Source organism: Lagenorhynchus albirostris, chromosome 1, assembly GCF_949774975.1.
Source record: "Lagenorhynchus albirostris chromosome 1, mLagAlb1.1, whole genome shotgun sequence".
In the NCBI taxonomy this organism is placed as follows: domain Eukaryota; kingdom Metazoa; phylum Chordata; class Mammalia; order Artiodactyla; family Delphinidae; genus Lagenorhynchus; species Lagenorhynchus albirostris.
The window spans coordinates 37,976,511-37,993,442 of NC_083095.1; the positions used below are offsets into that span (position 1 = coordinate 37,976,511).

Consider the following 16,932-nt stretch of genomic DNA (forward strand, 5'->3'; position numbering starts at 1 on the left):
TCTACACTTTGTTTGAGTTTATATGATAAAAGTATATTAATTTTACAGTCAGAAAAGTAAAAGGTGTGGTGCAAGGGAAGAGTCTAATGGTGAGGCAGGGATGCAAATTACTAATTATAATACAGTTGTCATTGTGGAGGTACAGATAAGGATCAGTGGACATACAGGAATTCCAGGGGGAAAGTCAGAGGAAAGTGGCATTTAAGCTGGGACAGGAATGTTGAGAAGTTTGCCAAGTAAATGAAGAGAGGAAGGTATTCAAGCAGAGGAAGCTTGAACGACTATGGTGTATCCTGAGGAAACTACGGACCATTCAGTGTTGCCTGTCATGAAGTGAGGGGCAAATGATGTAAGTTAACGCGGGTTAGGTAAGCAGGAGTCAGATAATGAAGGGATGTACTAGACAGAGGTGTTCAGAATTTGCCCTATAGGTGATGGGAGCCCATAAAGAATTTTATGTTAGGGAGTGACAATGATGAGATTTGTATCATTCTGTTGGCAGTGTAGACAAGGGGAACTGATAATTCTCTGAAAGGCTAAAGTGGTCAAATCAATACCAATATCAGAACTCAAGTCTTTTTGACCCAAGTTTAGCAGATTTTCCATTAAACCATGCTGACCCCACTATAGAGCAGTGTATACAAGGTCCCACTATTTACTGTATTGATTTGCTAGTGTGAATTTAAATTCTTAACTAAGAGAATGGGAAAAAATTTCACAAAATCACTGAACAACTTAACCTTGTCTTTCCTCCCTTTGGAAAGACATGCCTATTAGAAGATACTTTTCTGTTGAATTCCATCTCCTCATTAAAATGGAAGAGAGCTACAATTCATTCATTCTTCAGATATGTACAGAGCACGGATTCCACTGAGCAATTTGTTCTGGTGCCTATATCCTTTATAAATTCATGTAATTTTTTAAGTCTAAATTTAATTTTCATTGATACAGTGTAATCCCATTTCTCCTTTCATAAGATTATATATTAAGTCCAAGGATGTATGGACAGCAGCCTTTAACAGGAGAGCTTGCTTTCTCATTGAGACAATAACTACCCTCAGTGTGTTTAATCCTGTCTTTGCTTCTACACCCCTGTCCCCAATAGAGGGCATCAGTCAGCCTAATGCACAGCAAGCTGGCCAACAGAGAATCTTCCACTTGGGGTGACAATGCTTTTGCTTCTGATGCTCTCTACCCAGGGCTCATGCTGTCTGGCAGAAGAGAAGGGAAATACAATCCTGCACTATTAGCGCCCTTTCTTGGCTTTTCCTACCTAGAGCACTGTCCCATCAATCTGGCAGACCTTAGAATTCCAAGGGTTCTCTGAGCGCCCCAAATCCTTGTGGTTAGTATGATCCTACATTATCAGCAGAGATTTAGTCTTATCAGCAGAGATTTAGTCTGAATTCATCCTAGGGATGTTACCATTCTGGCAAAATTCATGTCGTTGAGTGTTTCTTTACCATCTGTGTTCTACTTCCTGCTTGCTGGAACAAGAAGTGCTAAACTATTCTCTCTCATCAATGACAACACCCACTTCTGGGGTTAAGTTCAATTTTCAAACTATACCCAGAAACATGGTCTTTTGTTCATGTACTTATTCATTTATCCATTTTTTATAACATTCCGTTTTTGGGTTTTGTTTTTTTTTTAAATTTTATTTATTGATTGATTGATTTTTGGCTGTGTTGGGTCTTCATTGCTGCATGCGAGCGGGGGCTACACTTCATTGTGTTGCGCGGGCTTCTTATTGTGGTGGCTTCTCTTGTTGCAGAGCATGGGCTCTAGGTGCGTGGGCTTCAGTAGTTGCAGCATGTGGGCTCAGTAGTTGTGGCTCATGGGCTCTAGAGTGTAGGCTCAGTAGTTGTGGTGCACGGGCTTAGTTGCTCCGTGGCATGTGGGATCTTCCCAGACCAGGGCTCGAACCCGTGTCCCCTGCATTGGCAGGCGGATTCTTAACCACTGCACCACCAGGGAAGTCCCATTTATCCATTTTTTTGAGTGCTTATTCTATTTCAGAGACTGGATTAGTTACTTCAGGCACAGTATTGGACAAAACAGATAGGTCCTTCCATCATGTATCTTCTGATCTAGTGACCCTGATAATTGGGGGGGGGTATTAAAAGTGAAGAGCGGCTTGTCAACTGAGAATGGGAGGAAATGGAAGTGTCTACAGTTGCCAACATTGTAATTGATGCATCTTAAGTAAGAAGTTTAAACATATTGTAATGGTTGTGTATTAGCATGATTGCTATTTTCAATTTAATTAGAGGGAAGGCAATATGCCGCCTCTTAACATGTTGCAGGAGAGTCCGTGAGAATGGGGCTATTTGTTTAAAAGATAACTGGTTCCTTAAAAAACTGAATATAGAATTACCATGTGATCCACTTTTGGGTATATATTCCAAAAGAATTAAAAGCAGGATTTTGAAGAGATATTTGCACCTCTGTGTTCACTGCAGCGTTACACTATTGCCAAGACACTTGTGGAAGCAGCACAAGTGTCCATGGGCAGATGAATGCATAAACAAAACGTGGTATAAACACACACTGCAATATTATTTAGCCTTAAAAAAGAAGAAAATCCCATCATATGCTACAACGTGGCTGAACTTTGAGGACGTTATATTGAGTGAAATAAGCCAGTCACAAAAGGACAAATACTGTGTGATTCCTCTTATATGAGGTATCTAAACAGTCAAAAATCATGGAAACAGAAAGTAGAATGGTGGTTGCCAGGAGCTGAGGGCGGGGAGGAATGGGGAGTTGTTTGATGGCTAAAGAGTTTCAGTTTTGCAAGATGAAACAATTCTAGACATCTATTACTGAACAAAGTGAATACAGTTAACACGATTGAACTATACACTTAAAAATAGAGGGAAAATGTTATATTATGTGGGTTTTTTGCCACAATTAAAATTTTTAAAAAATAATTTTAGGGGACTTCCCTGGCGGTCCAGTGGTTAAGACTCCATGCTTCCACTGCAGGGGGCATGGGTTCGATCCCTGGTTGGGAAACTAAGATCCTGCATGCCTTGGGGCTCGGCAAATAAATAAATAAAGATACTTAAAAAAGTTAACACAGTTATCATGGAAACAACCGTCGGTGTGATAAAATGAGTGGTGAGGGGGCTTCCCTCGTGGCGCAGTGGTTGAGAGTCCGCCTGCCGATGCAGGGGACGCGGGTTCGTGTCCCGGTCCGGGAGGATCCCACGTGCCGCGGAGTGGCTGGGCCCGTGAGCCATGGCCGCTGAACCTGCGCGTCCGGAGCCTGTGCTCCGGAGAGGCCACAACAGTGAGAGGCCCGCGTACCGCAAAAAAAAAAAAAAAAAAAAAAAAAAAAAGAGTGGTGAGTAGGTTTCAATTAGAAGGCTGGAGTTGTAGACCTAGCACTGCCAATTCCTAGCTGTTTGACTGTGAGCTTGGAATTGCATTTAACCTCTAAGTCTCAGTGTCCTCCCTGGTAAAATGGAGATCATGTCACTACTTCAAAGAGTTTTTCAGGGTTAAATGAGATGATGTGTGTGCAAGTTGGCAGACCCTAAAGCACTGTTTTATGGTGATGATGTGGATTTCTCTATTATCCGGCTTCCCCACTGTTGCATCTGGCCATACCCAGGCAGGGTGGCATGTTGAAGCACCATGAGAGATGTTGAGCTTCTGTCTCCCATTTGTCCTGCTGTTTTCTCCACCTCCAGACTACAGATTTTAAAAGTGGAATGCCTAACCTGGTTGCTGATCCTCTTACCAGCAACTGTTCTTACCAACTTCTCTCCAGGCAAGTTCTACTTGCCTCTCTTTTCTTATTTTAGTTAACGCAATCATAGAATTGGAGAGATTAAATACAAACACGTGAGAAAATTGAATTGCAATGCAAGATAGTGGGATAACTCCTGACTAGGACTCTTAGAGTAGCTAGGACCACTTCCTTCTTTGAAGGAAGGAAAATTCTTGAATAAACAAAATAAGGGAATGGAAGGAAGGGTTAGCATTTCTGGCAGGAGGGAACCTCATGAGCAAAGTTTGGAGATAAAAATAGATGACGAAAGCTTAGGGGACAAAGAGGACACAAGCCTGCTTGAAATGATGAGCCTGAAAGTTGAGAAGAGGATACAGATATTGGGGGGACTTCAGTAGTGGCTGAGGATACTGGATTTTGTGCAGTGAGGAGTTTAGTCATTTCAGTTTGACAGTGGAAGAATGATCTATCCAGTGTGGATTTTAGGCTAAAATAATTCTTGGGCCTAATGCAATTGCAATCAAATCTCAGTGAATTATAATACTTAAGAGAGCTCTACAACATGATACCAGAATTCAACTACATGAGTCATCAGGTGAGAATAAGGAAGAAAAAGACTTAAAAGTGTAATGAAGAAGGACTTGTTGTAACAATAAATGATGGTGGGAAAATTGATTATTTATAAAAAATCAACTTAGGTTCTCATTTTACACCATATACCAAAATTAATTCAAGCTCAATTAAACGGTATAGTGTAAGAGAAAAATAAAAAAAAATTAGAAGATAATGTAGATAAATGTCCACATTCTGGATGAGGAAGGATTTTTTTGGACATCAGAATCTCCTATATACTGCTGGTGAGATTGTAAATTTGTACAAACATTTAGGAAAGCAATATGCCCCTATCTTGTGAAGTTGAAGAGCTCATACCGTATGACCTGATGCCACTACACACACTGGAGAAACTACAGTACACAAGGAGATGTTCACAGCACCACTGTTCAAGATAGTAAAACGCTGGAAACAACCCAAACATCACAAAATAAGAGGATGAATAAACTGCAGAACATTTGTAAGTAGAATGCTATATAGCAGGGAAAGTGAATGATCCAGAGTACCTCTATCAACATGGTTAAGTTAAAAACACATCATATTGAGTGAATAATTATGTTACAGAAGATAATGTACAGTATAACACCAATTGTATGCAGTCATAAAATATGAAAAAAGTACTACATGCTGTTTAGGAAAATGTATGTATTTAGTAAAAGTATGACATCATGGGAAGAATAAGCTCCAGATTCAGGGTCATGGTAACCTCTGAGATAGAAGAGATGTGACGGGGGACTGTTACATAGGAGACTTCCACCACGTTGGTATTTATTTCTAGAGTCGTGTGGTTATACTATTGTTATATTACTCATTATGGCTCTTTGTAAGTTTAAAATGTTTTGTTAAATAACATTTAGGAGATGCATATTCCTTATACAAATTGAAACACTATCTCAGTAATAATTTAATCTTTACTACCTACCTCTGACTCATGCCCCAAAATATTCACTGTTAACAGTTCCAAGTATATTCTTCCAGACTTTTTCTAGATATTTACCTTTTCTAGATATCTATATATCTAACTATACATCAGGTTTCTCCTAATATAGAGTACTACTTAACCTAAAATTTTGTAATTCTTGCTTTTTTCACTTAATGTCATAGATACCTTTCCATATGAGTACATATACATCTCCTGTATTTTTAATGGCTACATAATGTTCCATAGTATGAATGTACCATAATTTATTTTACTATCCCTCAACTGATACATATTTAAGTTGTTTATATTTTTTGTTATTAAAATTCTTCAGTGAATATCCCTGGTAAACCTTAGGAGTATTTTTGTTTGAAATATTTCCAGGGGGAGGAATTTTTAAGGCAAAGACTTTCTAAGAATTTATGCTTAGCAATGAAAGAAATCCCAAAGGAAATCTGATATACTCCTGTATGTAAAAATCAATGTGTAGAAAGCTCATGTAAGTAAATCACAAAAGCATTAAAACTATAATAGAAAAATAAGCTATGAACACTAATAGACAATTTGCAGGAAAAGAAATATAAATGACTACTAAACATGTGGAAAATATTTTAACTATTTTAGCTCTGTAACTAAAGAGATGAAAGTGATGATTAGTTTCAAATTTGGGGCCTATCAACTTAGACAAGATGAGAAAGGGAGTGATAGTGTTGGCAATGCGGCAGAACTTAATCAAGGACTTAAGGAATATTCTTATCCCTAGACCATTACTTCCACTATTAGAAATTTAATTTGAGGAAAAAAATCAAAGATGTCGTAAGTAGACAATCATTGCATGTGTTCTGGGGCAATGGCTCCTTTTCTTCTTTTTCTTTCCCAGCACACATTGAAACAGCAGAGAGCCCCAGTCACTCATTTTGTGCAACACGCCTCTGATGTCCTGACCATAGTTGATTGGACCAGACATGGGTACCTGACCTAGGCTGGACCAAAGCCCCCTATCCAGGGATTCTAGCCTAACTTCTGGATGCTCTCTTAAAAGGAGCCAATGAAAATGTGAGAGCTTGATCTGCTGTTCTGTCCTCAGAGAAAACCCCTCTTTAATGAGAGAAAAAAATAGAGTACAATCACAGCAAGGGACAGAGACAAAAAAAGACCTCAGGGCTTTCCTGTCCTGCTGCTAGTCCCTGCTTGCTGATGCTGTGTGTCCCTGCCCAGAATTCTAACAATTCCTCCCCTTCGCTTACACCAGCTAAGTCCCTGGTAAGGCTCCTGTTGCTCTGACTCAAGAGAGAGACCCCTAGATTCTGCCCTATCCCTCAATATCCCAGCACACAGAGAGTGAAGGGTAATGAGTAATCTAATTCTTAAATCTGAAGGTGGCCTAGGGAAGATGTGAAGGAATGGAAGGAAGAATTCAACCCCGGTTGAGCACTTATTAATAAAATGAAAATAATCTATGTGACTCACTTGGATAATTCCTGGCCTAAAGTAAAGAATAAACAAATGAACAAATAAGATGTCAAGCCAGGAGGGAATGAGAGCTCTGAGTGTCACAAGGTTCAGCTTATATATCATGCCCTCTTTTTCCTTTAAATTTTTTTTTTCCATTTCCCCCTCCTGGTCACAAGGTATTACACTGGGCTCTGGGCTCCCATAATAATTAGCTCTTGATCATAACATCTTGTAATACACTGGAGTGATAGTACTTATTATGTCTTATTCATATTTGAATTTTCCCAGAGCACAGAGTAGTTACTTAAATGTTTGGAATGAATGCATGAGGGAATGATTAAGTGAAATAATGAAAATTTGGTGAGGAAAGTTCTCTGATATTAAGTGTTTGAAAGGCTTATTGAAATGTACTCACCATGATGATCATGATGATTTGTCTTGAAGCTGAGCACTTGCTCCCATTTGCCTTTGAAGCCAGTGACTTTTAGTTAATTATAACTTTTTTCCTCTAAAGGTCAAGAGAGCTGGAATTTTATACTTTGAATGAGTCTCTTCCAACGCTTGTTCTTCAAAAATACTTTTTCATAAATAGTTTGTTCCAGTTGCCAACTGGTTTGTTAACCGGGTCACTAACCATCCAAATCTGAGAATAGAAGTTTGTTTTGTTTTGGTTTGGTTTTTTTGGCCGCACCGCATGGCACGCAGGATCCTAGTTCCCCAACCAGGGATCAAACCTGCGCTCCCTGCAGTGGAAGTGCAGAGTCTTAACCACTGAATCTCCAGGGAAGTCCCAAGAATATAAGCTTTATTGACTTTGAAACCCACCAGACAGAACATTTTCAAATACTACAGGTGACTGCTGCCATTATCCCTGTTTCAAAGCTCTTTAAGACTAAGTTTTCCAAAACAAATCTCTTCAACAACAAGAAGGTTGATTTGGATCCACACTGCAACCTAACTCCACCAGCAAAGTGTGCTTCTCACCAAAGACATAATGGGGTTTCTTTGTTATTTTGGAAAAAGGCTTAAATATCAAGGGAAATGAGCTAGAAAGGTTTCATGCTTTCTACATATTCTACACAGCACTATATACAAACCAGATTGTATAGACCATTTCCCAGGGGGGACAGGCAGTAAAACAGTTTTGAATTTCAGTGCCTGTCTTCTAGTCTTAACTCCTGCCCAAATTCTGCCACTTACTAGCTGTATGACCTTTGAAAAGAAAATAAGCTTTCTGTATCTTAGTTTCTGCACCTGTAAAATGGGATAAAATTACTTACATTAACAGGTTATTTTAAGAATTAAGAGAATACATGTAAAATGTCTGCCATTGTTCCTGGCTTATAGAGTGGGAGTTCACGTTGATGATGATGGAAGACTTGGCCCATCGTTTATGCTTTTTTTTTCTTCTTTATGACATTGTATAAGACATTTAAATTCTGTATCTTATTAGTCTTTCCTTCTGTAAGATGGAGAAGAGAGTAGCCTCATATTCAATTACTTGGCCATATCATTAGCAAACAAGGATTTAAAAATAGAGGTAACTTGGTACAGTGTGAAGAGGACTGTCCCTTGGAAGAACAAATTGTGGTTCTACTAGTTACTAGCTGTGTGGCACTGGAAAACTTCCCTGATACTCACTTTTCTTATATAAATAAGAAAATAAATAAAATGGAAATAATATGTATCTAGAGAATTAAGGTTCAAATTAAGTATTGCATAGGAAAATGAGCTAAATTGCTGTGCACATGTTTGCAGTTATTATTACCAGCACCATACGAGATTGGATATATTGTCCTTATTGTTTTTTGTTGTTGTTGTTGTTGCTTGCTTGCTTGTTTTAATAACAGTGTATTCAAATTTAAGTTCTCACCCTCTTTTGGTTGTCTTGCCCCTTGAGAACATTTTAGCAGTGATTTACCTTATGTTCATAGGCTTTACCCAATTTTATTGATATGTTAAAAGCAATGTTTGCTCTTTATGATAGATAGATAAGAACCTTAGATGCAATATTCAGTCATAGGCTGCACTTTCTAAAATATGGCCTTGGTGTTTTAAGTGACACAGTAAAAATGACCTAGTGAAAAGCAGCAGTTTGCTAAGAATAAAGCTTATTTTCGTGTTTGGTAAGTCACTTCACCGTCTCTCCTCATGTAAGTGTATTCTAGGGGAACTTAACTCTGTAGGTGCAATTCTTAAGAATATCTGCCTTGAGTCTTAAAATAAAACCCAACAAATAAATTCGCCTTGATAAATTACATTAGGAAAGAATTTCTAGCAGGATCACTTTAAATGGTTTTCTTTCATGCTTAGGATTAGATTTCACCTAAAGATTTCATTTAGTTCAACCAGTAGAAAACCCCAGATTCAGGGCCTAAGAGTAAACTGAGGTTTGGAGAGGTTTAGTGACTTGGCCATGCCTTATTAGTCAGGATATTTTTTGGTGTAGGTTATAGACATTCGACTCCAAAGTGGCTTAAACAAAAAACGGAATTCACTGGGTCACACAACAGAAACTAGCTTCCAACATAGCTGAATCTAGCAGCTCCAATCATGTTCTTAAAACTCAGCATTTGCCAACGTTTTTCCCAGAGTATTGGCTTCCTCCGGGATGGAGGAGAGGGAGGGAGATGATCATAAGTAGCTCCAGCTTACATCATTTCTATGGTTTATTATCCAAAAGGAAGAGAGGCATCTCTCTCCCAGCTTTCACAGAGCAAATTTTGTGGAAGATCCAAGCGATCCCCTTGGATCCAAGAGAGATAACCCATCACTCTTGGTTAACAGTCCCACCAGGATCACATGAAGTGAGGAGTGTGGTCCTCAAAGGGAAAGTGGGGATGCGTGGGAAGCAGATATCCACCACACCAAGGCTAGGGCATTATTAAGGTGGGGCTAGGACTCAGTCCTAGTGCCGTTCTGAAGGTTGCAGTGAGAAAGAGAAATAGGTAAGCTTAGAGCAAAATCGTTTAAGCCTCTCTTAAAGGTGTATAAATTAGAAATGAATATAAAGCTTTGAAGTGATGTTAAGTCAAATGACCATTTTTTTCTTTTACTTTCAAAAGTATATGGATATTGTAAAATGCAAATCCCCGTTATTGCTAATGAACGCTCCTACACGCACTTGATCACTTAGTGTGGAAGTGGATTGAAAGGCATGCCTCTCATTTCCTTGCTCCTTGTTTTCTTCCTGTCACAGAGGGGTATTCCGGAATATAATTTTGAGGGGAAAAAAAAAGACAAAACTTAAAGAAAAATTTCTAAGTGGATAAAAAGTATTAAAATGTGAAGAAAGTAGATGATTATGGTAATAACTAGTATTTACTTAGCAGTTAACATGTGCCAGGCACTATAGTAAGTGCATAACCTCATTTAAATCTGATGACCATCCTATGAGTTAGGAAGTGTTATTCTGCTCATTTAGAGGCCAGGAATCCCAGGCTGTGAGGAGTGAAAAATTTGCCCCAGCTCCTGGCTCTCAGAGCTGGGATTCCACCTTGGGTATATCTAATTCTAGAGTCTGTGTTCTCATCATTATGCTTATAATTAGTTATAACTTTAATTCATTTAATTGTATAAGCTGACTATTTTACCAGGAAAATTATTGCTTGTGGTGCATTATTTTGTGTTTTATCCTATGTGAAATAAAGTGCACTTGAAGCTGGCTTTCTCCTCCCCCCCCCTTTTTTTTTTTGGTCCATTTTCCTTCCCCATCAGTGACATGGGGTCCCTGTTCCTGCCTTGATCCACTAGTGACCGAGGATCTCTCACTGCTAGGAATGGAACTGGAGCGCCTAAACATTTTAAATCTCAAGCTATAATTATACACATTAATTACATGGAAAGCCATGCATGACCTATGACTTTTGAGGCACATCTGAAAATGCAACTGTACTCTTTAAATTGCGACCCAAGAAAATGTCACTGCTGAGGGTGTTACCTGTGTAGATAAATGTGGCTTGAAGAAATATAACACCAAAGTCCCTTGTCTACACTAGCTGTGTATGTAATCTTTCATTGCTTTGCCTAAGAGAGCAGCTCTTGTCTCAGGCTTTTTCATTATTCTTCCCTCTCAGCTCACAACCAGTTTAATGTACCCTCCACCCGCACTCACAAATTGGGCTAGTCTACCTCTGATGATGTCGTCTTATCAGCATAGGTCTTTTCCTCCTATACTGGTTGATAATTGTTTTGATGATACTGCTGCTTATTATCTTATCCCTTCTTCAGTTCACCAGTCAGCTACCATTTGATAGTCTACTATGTCTTCCAGTCTCATCACATGGCCAGTCTGCCAGTAGGTTCATGATAAGCTCAGCCTTGATGTCTGGGAAGTGAATGCTTTCATCTGATAGCAATGGACAGTGTTTTGTCACTTGCTAATGGCTTCCCAGATGGCTATAATGTATTTCTTTTTGTATTATCTGGAGTAGCAGTCTGCAAACTTTTTTGATCATTCATTCCGATCAGTGTATTTTTGGGGAGCAATTCTTAACCAAACATATGTATATTTATTTGTAAAGTATATATCATCATTAGCTTATAACTCAATTATAATATATGCTCAGGATGAAGTTCATTGTTTTTTTGTTTGTTTGTTTTGCGGTACGCGGGCCTCTCACTGTTGTGGCCTCTCCCGTTGCGGAGCACAGGCTCCAGACGCGCAGGCTCAGCGGCCACGGCTCACGGGCCTAGCCACTCCGCGGCATGTGGGATCTTCCCAGACCGGGGCACGAACCCGTGTCCCCTGCATCGGCAGGCGGACTCTCAACCACTGCGCCACCAGGGAAGCCCTGAAGTTCATTGTTAATAACAGTGGATATAAATCCACATTCAAATAATCTTGATGAATTTGACATTTTTTAAGCCAAAATTTGATTGGATTTATTGGATCGTTAATTTTGAAATGTGCTGTCAAAAAACCTGATACTGGGAGAAGTGTCAATTCCACCATTTGCTTATTTTCCTGTGGTTTCTTTGCAAAGGACTCTGGTAAACTAACTTGCCCATTTTCTATGGGTTAGTTTAATTAAACCTAGATAATCAGTAAGTCCTCTTTAACCTAGCAAACCACAATAAGTCATTACATGTTGACAAGGACTGACTGGGTGGGACCACCACTGCCAACCCCTGGAAATGGGTAACTCCCACTTTTCCTTGAGGACATCTCCTACGATGTTATGGGCCAAGAGACCATTCCATGGGCTGGGTCCCTCATTATGTATATAAAATATTATATGAAATATTTTTCTTTTTCGATTAGAACTAAGCATAAATAGATGTCCTCATATTTTCTTCTCCTGCATCCCAAATGGACTGACTTGCATTCTTCCTGGAATATACATACCCCTGGGATGCATTGCATGGACCTCCTTTAGAAACTGTTGGTCCAAGGAAAAATCTCTCACATAGGCAAGGATGTTTCCATTTAAAAAGACCTACTCATTTCAGTTACTCAGCCATTTTACAGAAAGTGAAAGAGTTTTGAAATGAATCATCTTTACAGATTCATAATTTGCAAGCAAAATCCCCACTCTACAAAATGTGAAATGTTCTAAGCAACAGCTGTGAGCATTTCAAACGTGCACTACTCTTGGACAATTCAATTGTTGCCAAGGGAAATTGAGTTGGCTTTAAAATCTTCCTTGGTTTGAATTCTGCATTTACCCTTAATCAGAAATTGAGCAAACAAGTTCTGCATGGCTGGGGCACTGAACTTTTCACGAAGACTGGTATGGGAAACTGAGATGTGGAAATGTAAGTTTCTTGAAGGTGGGAAGGAGACTGGTATTCTAGCCAGTTTTGTAAGGCCTAGGGGAGGTGAACTTTTCAGAGCAAACACAGACACTATCTATACAGTGACCAATCACCTGGAGTCAGTAGAGGAAGCCTGCTTCCATATAAGAGCACCATCTTTTCCTGTTTCCCATTTCAGTTCAAAACAGGAATTAAAAAAAATTTTAATGGCACAAAAAAAGACCCATTCAAGACCCATTTCTGGGGATGTGCATAGAAGTTTGCAACACTTGAGTGCTAAATAACACAAACAAGAGAAATAACAATGCATATTTTTGTTATTGTCAGTTGTATATATGTTACAGTTTTATTTATATATAGTTCTATTTCCTAACTGTATAGAAAACATGATATAATGCGAAGGGGAAAAACTACAGAACGGAATACACAATTTTAAAGAAAAAAAATACTGGACAGAAGTACACCAAAATGCTAACAGTGGTTATCTCTGGGTTGAAGGATTATAAACGTTACTTTTTGTACTAAGCATTAAGAATTTCTTTCTTCCTTCCTTTCTTTTTTTTAAACCCTCTCAAAAGACATACGTAGAATCCACTCAAATAGAGCAAGAGTCCAAGAATATTCTCTGGAAATGCACCACTTGGCCTAGGACTCACTAAGGATGCAAACATATCTCTAAATATTTTATCACTTGTTCTAGCTAGAGTTAAGTGAAGCCTTCTCCATAAACTGTTTCGGATCCAACTTGCCAGTGAAGAGCTCCCAAGCTCCCGCAGTTTGAAGCTGGGTTTCCCTGCGCTCTGTACAGCGGGTGGGCCCAAGAGATTATCTCAATAAATGATCACAGAGCGTGGAGACCGCGTTCCCACCTGCACAAGTTACACTGAACTGGCCCCAACCAGGCTTGCAGGAGCTCCAGGGAGCTGATATTCAAAACAGAGGTTTAGGGAAAAGGAGACTAGGCGAGAGAGAATTCGAAGCGATACCCAACCCTTGGCCGGGCCCCAGGGGTTCAGATTTCCGTGCCAGGCCTCCCACAAGGTGGAGCGGAGAGCGACTGCTGGGGGCTTTACAGCCCCGGGCTGCGAGGGGCCCATCTACAAAGGCAGCGGCGCACAGGCTGCCTTTCTTTCTTTCTATGCGGCGCTGGTTCCCGTCCGAATGGGATTCCTCGAGTCCAGAAGGGCTAGCCTCGCCGCTGAAAGGGGCGGAATCAAGGCCCAGGGACGCCCCCACCCTTAGCCGACTCTTGCCCTTGGAATCCTCAGGTTGCAGACGACCGCCGCCCAGAGGATCCGCACAGCGCGGAAACCCATCGCACTGATGTCACGCGCACCCCTCCGGGTTTAAGGAGCTCGGCTCAGGCCTGGCGGCGGCAGCGTATCCCCGCTTCAGCCTACCCCACCGCCTGGCGGAAGCGGCGGCAGCGCGGCCGGAGATCGCGGTTGCATCCGGGTCCCTCTCGCCTCAGCCCAATCCTCGGCCTCCTCTCTTCCCACCCTCCTGTTTCTCCGCCCCCCCGCCGCCAATCCCCGATCGGGTCTCAGCCCAACATGCTGACAAGGGAGTGAAGGCGGACGCCGGCCAATGAAGCCTCGCTTCCCGTTTGAAGCCTCCAGTGAGTGGGCGCTGGAGGCGGGCGCTGCTGGCCAGAAGGTTCGGTTGCGAGTGTGCCATGGACTCAGCTGCCCGGTGATATTGACAATAGGAGAGAGAAAGGGGCATTGACGGGGACTCACCGCGGGCACTGAACGGCGGCTCTGGCAGCGGCGGCTCCAGCCCCAGCGGCTCCTTCTTCTCCTTCCTTCTCCTCCTGCTGCCTCTGCGGATCCAGTCTTCCTCCCTCCCTTCCCCCCTCCCCTCGTCGTCGCTGCAGCCGCCGGGTCCGGGGCAACGAGCAGAGGCGCCGCCCGCCGGGAATGTGAGCGAGGAGCCACCGGCGGAGCCGCAGCGGGGTCGGTGCCGATTTGATGGGACGGGCCCGCGGGGGAGGATCGTGAGGCCGCCGCCGCCGCCGCCGCCGGAGCGCTGAGGTTCAGGTCCGGCCGTGAGGCCTAGAGGCGCCGCTGCCGCGGAACCGGAGGGACGCCGCGCCGGACAGCCGTCGCCCCGGGCTCCCTGCCGCTGTCCGGACCTCCCCCCGCACGCCCCGGTCCCGCCACCCGCCCCCGCTGCGGCCCTCTCTCCCGTCTCCCGCCCCTCTGAAACCACAGATCATCTTCGGATTCTTCTCCAGAAGCTTCAAGGTAACTTCGTCCCTCCAGCACCGCGGCTCGTCTGCTTCCTTTCCTCCTTTCCTGCCTTCTACCCGACCTCCTGGGGAACCTGCGGGGCACCGACCTGGGGAAGGCCTGGCCTGGGCCGGCGAGGGGTGCGATGGGGTGAGGTGCGGGAGAGGGAGCGCCGGTCCCACTTGTCTGATTTACCTGCAAATGCTTCTGATGATGCCTTTCATTCACTCTGCCCTCCACCCCCCTTTTTCTCCACCTTCCGGCATTGGAGGCGTATTCTTGTCCCCCTTTATCCACTGACGGGGGCGGGGGGGAGGAAAGGGGGATTGGTGTAGTGAGAAGGATTCTGTAGCAGCTTATCTTCTCCAGGGCTTGGGGTGGCACGGGGTGGGGTGGGGTGGGTGGGAGCAAACGGAGTATGTGAGCATCCCTACAGACCAACCTTTTCTCTGTCTTTCTCCTCCACCCCAGTACCCGCTTTGGGTTATCCTGTGCCTTGGAAATGCCCCGTGCCCAATGCTTAGAGGATGATAAAGCTTCGGGCGTCCTAGCCCACGGCGAAACCTGTTTCCCCGGGCTTTGTACGGACCCGCTGCTACTGCACGTTCAATTCTGCAGCGCTTTAGGGTTGAGATCCTTGACGTTTATCCTGGACCGCGGGCAAATGATTAAAACAGAATTTGTTTTTGCTACCAGTAAATCATCTTTAGAGGTGGGAGATAAAGAATAAAGGAGAGACAAAAAGAGTGGAGGAGGAACAGGATTTATGGAAATCTTGTGTTGTGAGGGTTAAATGTAGTCTAAATAATTCACATACCAGATTGGAAAAGCAGCCCCTAAATTTACAACATACAAATGTGATGTGGAGCTTCTTGCAGATGCAGTTATTATAAATTTTTAAGTCATCTTACTTCTTCTATAATCATTCATGGTTTGCAATTCCTTTTTATCTGTCACCTTTTATTTAAGGCTAAATTAGATTGTTAAAAACTTTTTTAAAAAAGAGTACCAAACAGGACTTCAAAATTCCAAACCTCAACATCATATGGTTTTGTTTGTTTTTTGTTTATGTTTTTATTATTTTTACTTTGTCAGAATCCAGCTAATCCAGGTAACTTTTTATTCTCACACGTTCAGGAAAAAACTCCTTAACTCTTTTAGAGGTTAAAAAACACTTATGTTATGTATTGGAATGACAGGTGAGTAATTGCATTTCAGCATTTCCCCCATGTGCGTTATTTCTATTCAAGTCTGCCATTAATCTTCCATGGAGCATGGAGCCTCAGTGCCATAGAAATGATGGCATCTGTTTAAATTGGTGAATGAAACTGAGCTTAATCCTTGTTACTTTTAGGAAATAGCCTTCATTTTAATGATTTGAGAATGTTAAAAAAAATCCCAAATAACTGTTCAGTTCCATTAGTTTGATAGAATGAAAATTAATATTTGATGATGAACTTCAAGGGAACTCAACTTGGTTGTCTAAGTAGGCTGTGAATTTGTTTTTATTTCAACTTTGGTGTACCATTTCATCATAGTTTTGTTTATTAAGCTTTAGTAACTTCAGATGGCTTCATTCAAAAAGAAGACTTCTTTGAAATGATTTTAATTATGCCTTTTATGTGTTCTGTTTAAAGTAACCTAGCTTGTCCTCCTTTGTGGTGTGGTGTAGTTTATCATAGCTAACACAGCACATTGCATTAAAAGTCATGTCTTGGTAGTTGAGAAATTGTAAATTTCACCTGGCTGTGATACAGTGGTGTAGATTCTTGAAGTACCATAAGAGTTTCAACTCTAGAGCCCATTCATAATATTAACTATCTTGGGAAAATGTTTGGATGGAAATTTTGTAGCTGTAGAATAGTTCCTCAGTTACTTCTGGATCTCAAGATGAGAAGAGCTGTGCAGTTATAAAATGAGTACATGTTCAAGTATAAATGAACATCTTTTTGTTTGTTTGTTTGTTTGTTTGTTTTGCGGTACGCGGGCCTCTCACTGTTGTGGCCTCTCCCGTTGCGGAGCACAGGCTCCGGACGCGCAGGCTCAGCAGCCATGGCTCACAGGCCTAGCTGCTCCATGGCATGTGGGATCTTCCCAGACCGGGGCACGAACCCGTCTCCCCTGCATCGGCAAGTGGACTCTCAACCACTGCGCCACCAGGGAAGCCCTAAATGAACATCTTTAATGCATATCGTAGTGGGAGTAGCACAATGCATTAG

At 41.9% G+C, this 16,932-nt stretch overlaps 1 protein-coding gene across 4 annotated transcripts in view; it reads left to right on the forward strand.

Moving 5' to 3' along the window:
- The first annotated feature begins 14,100 nt into the window (after positions 1-14,100).
- Positions 14,101-16,932, forward strand: part of PPP2R5E (protein phosphatase 2 regulatory subunit B'epsilon) — a 152,672-nt gene continuing 149,840 nt past the window's right edge. For all 4 annotated transcript variants that reach the window (XM_060141711.1, XM_060141728.1, XM_060141718.1 and 1 more), the window contains exon 1: positions 14,101-14,728. The gene's annotated coding sequence lies outside the window, so the exon portion shown is untranslated. The remainder of the gene's footprint in view (positions 14,729-16,932) is intronic.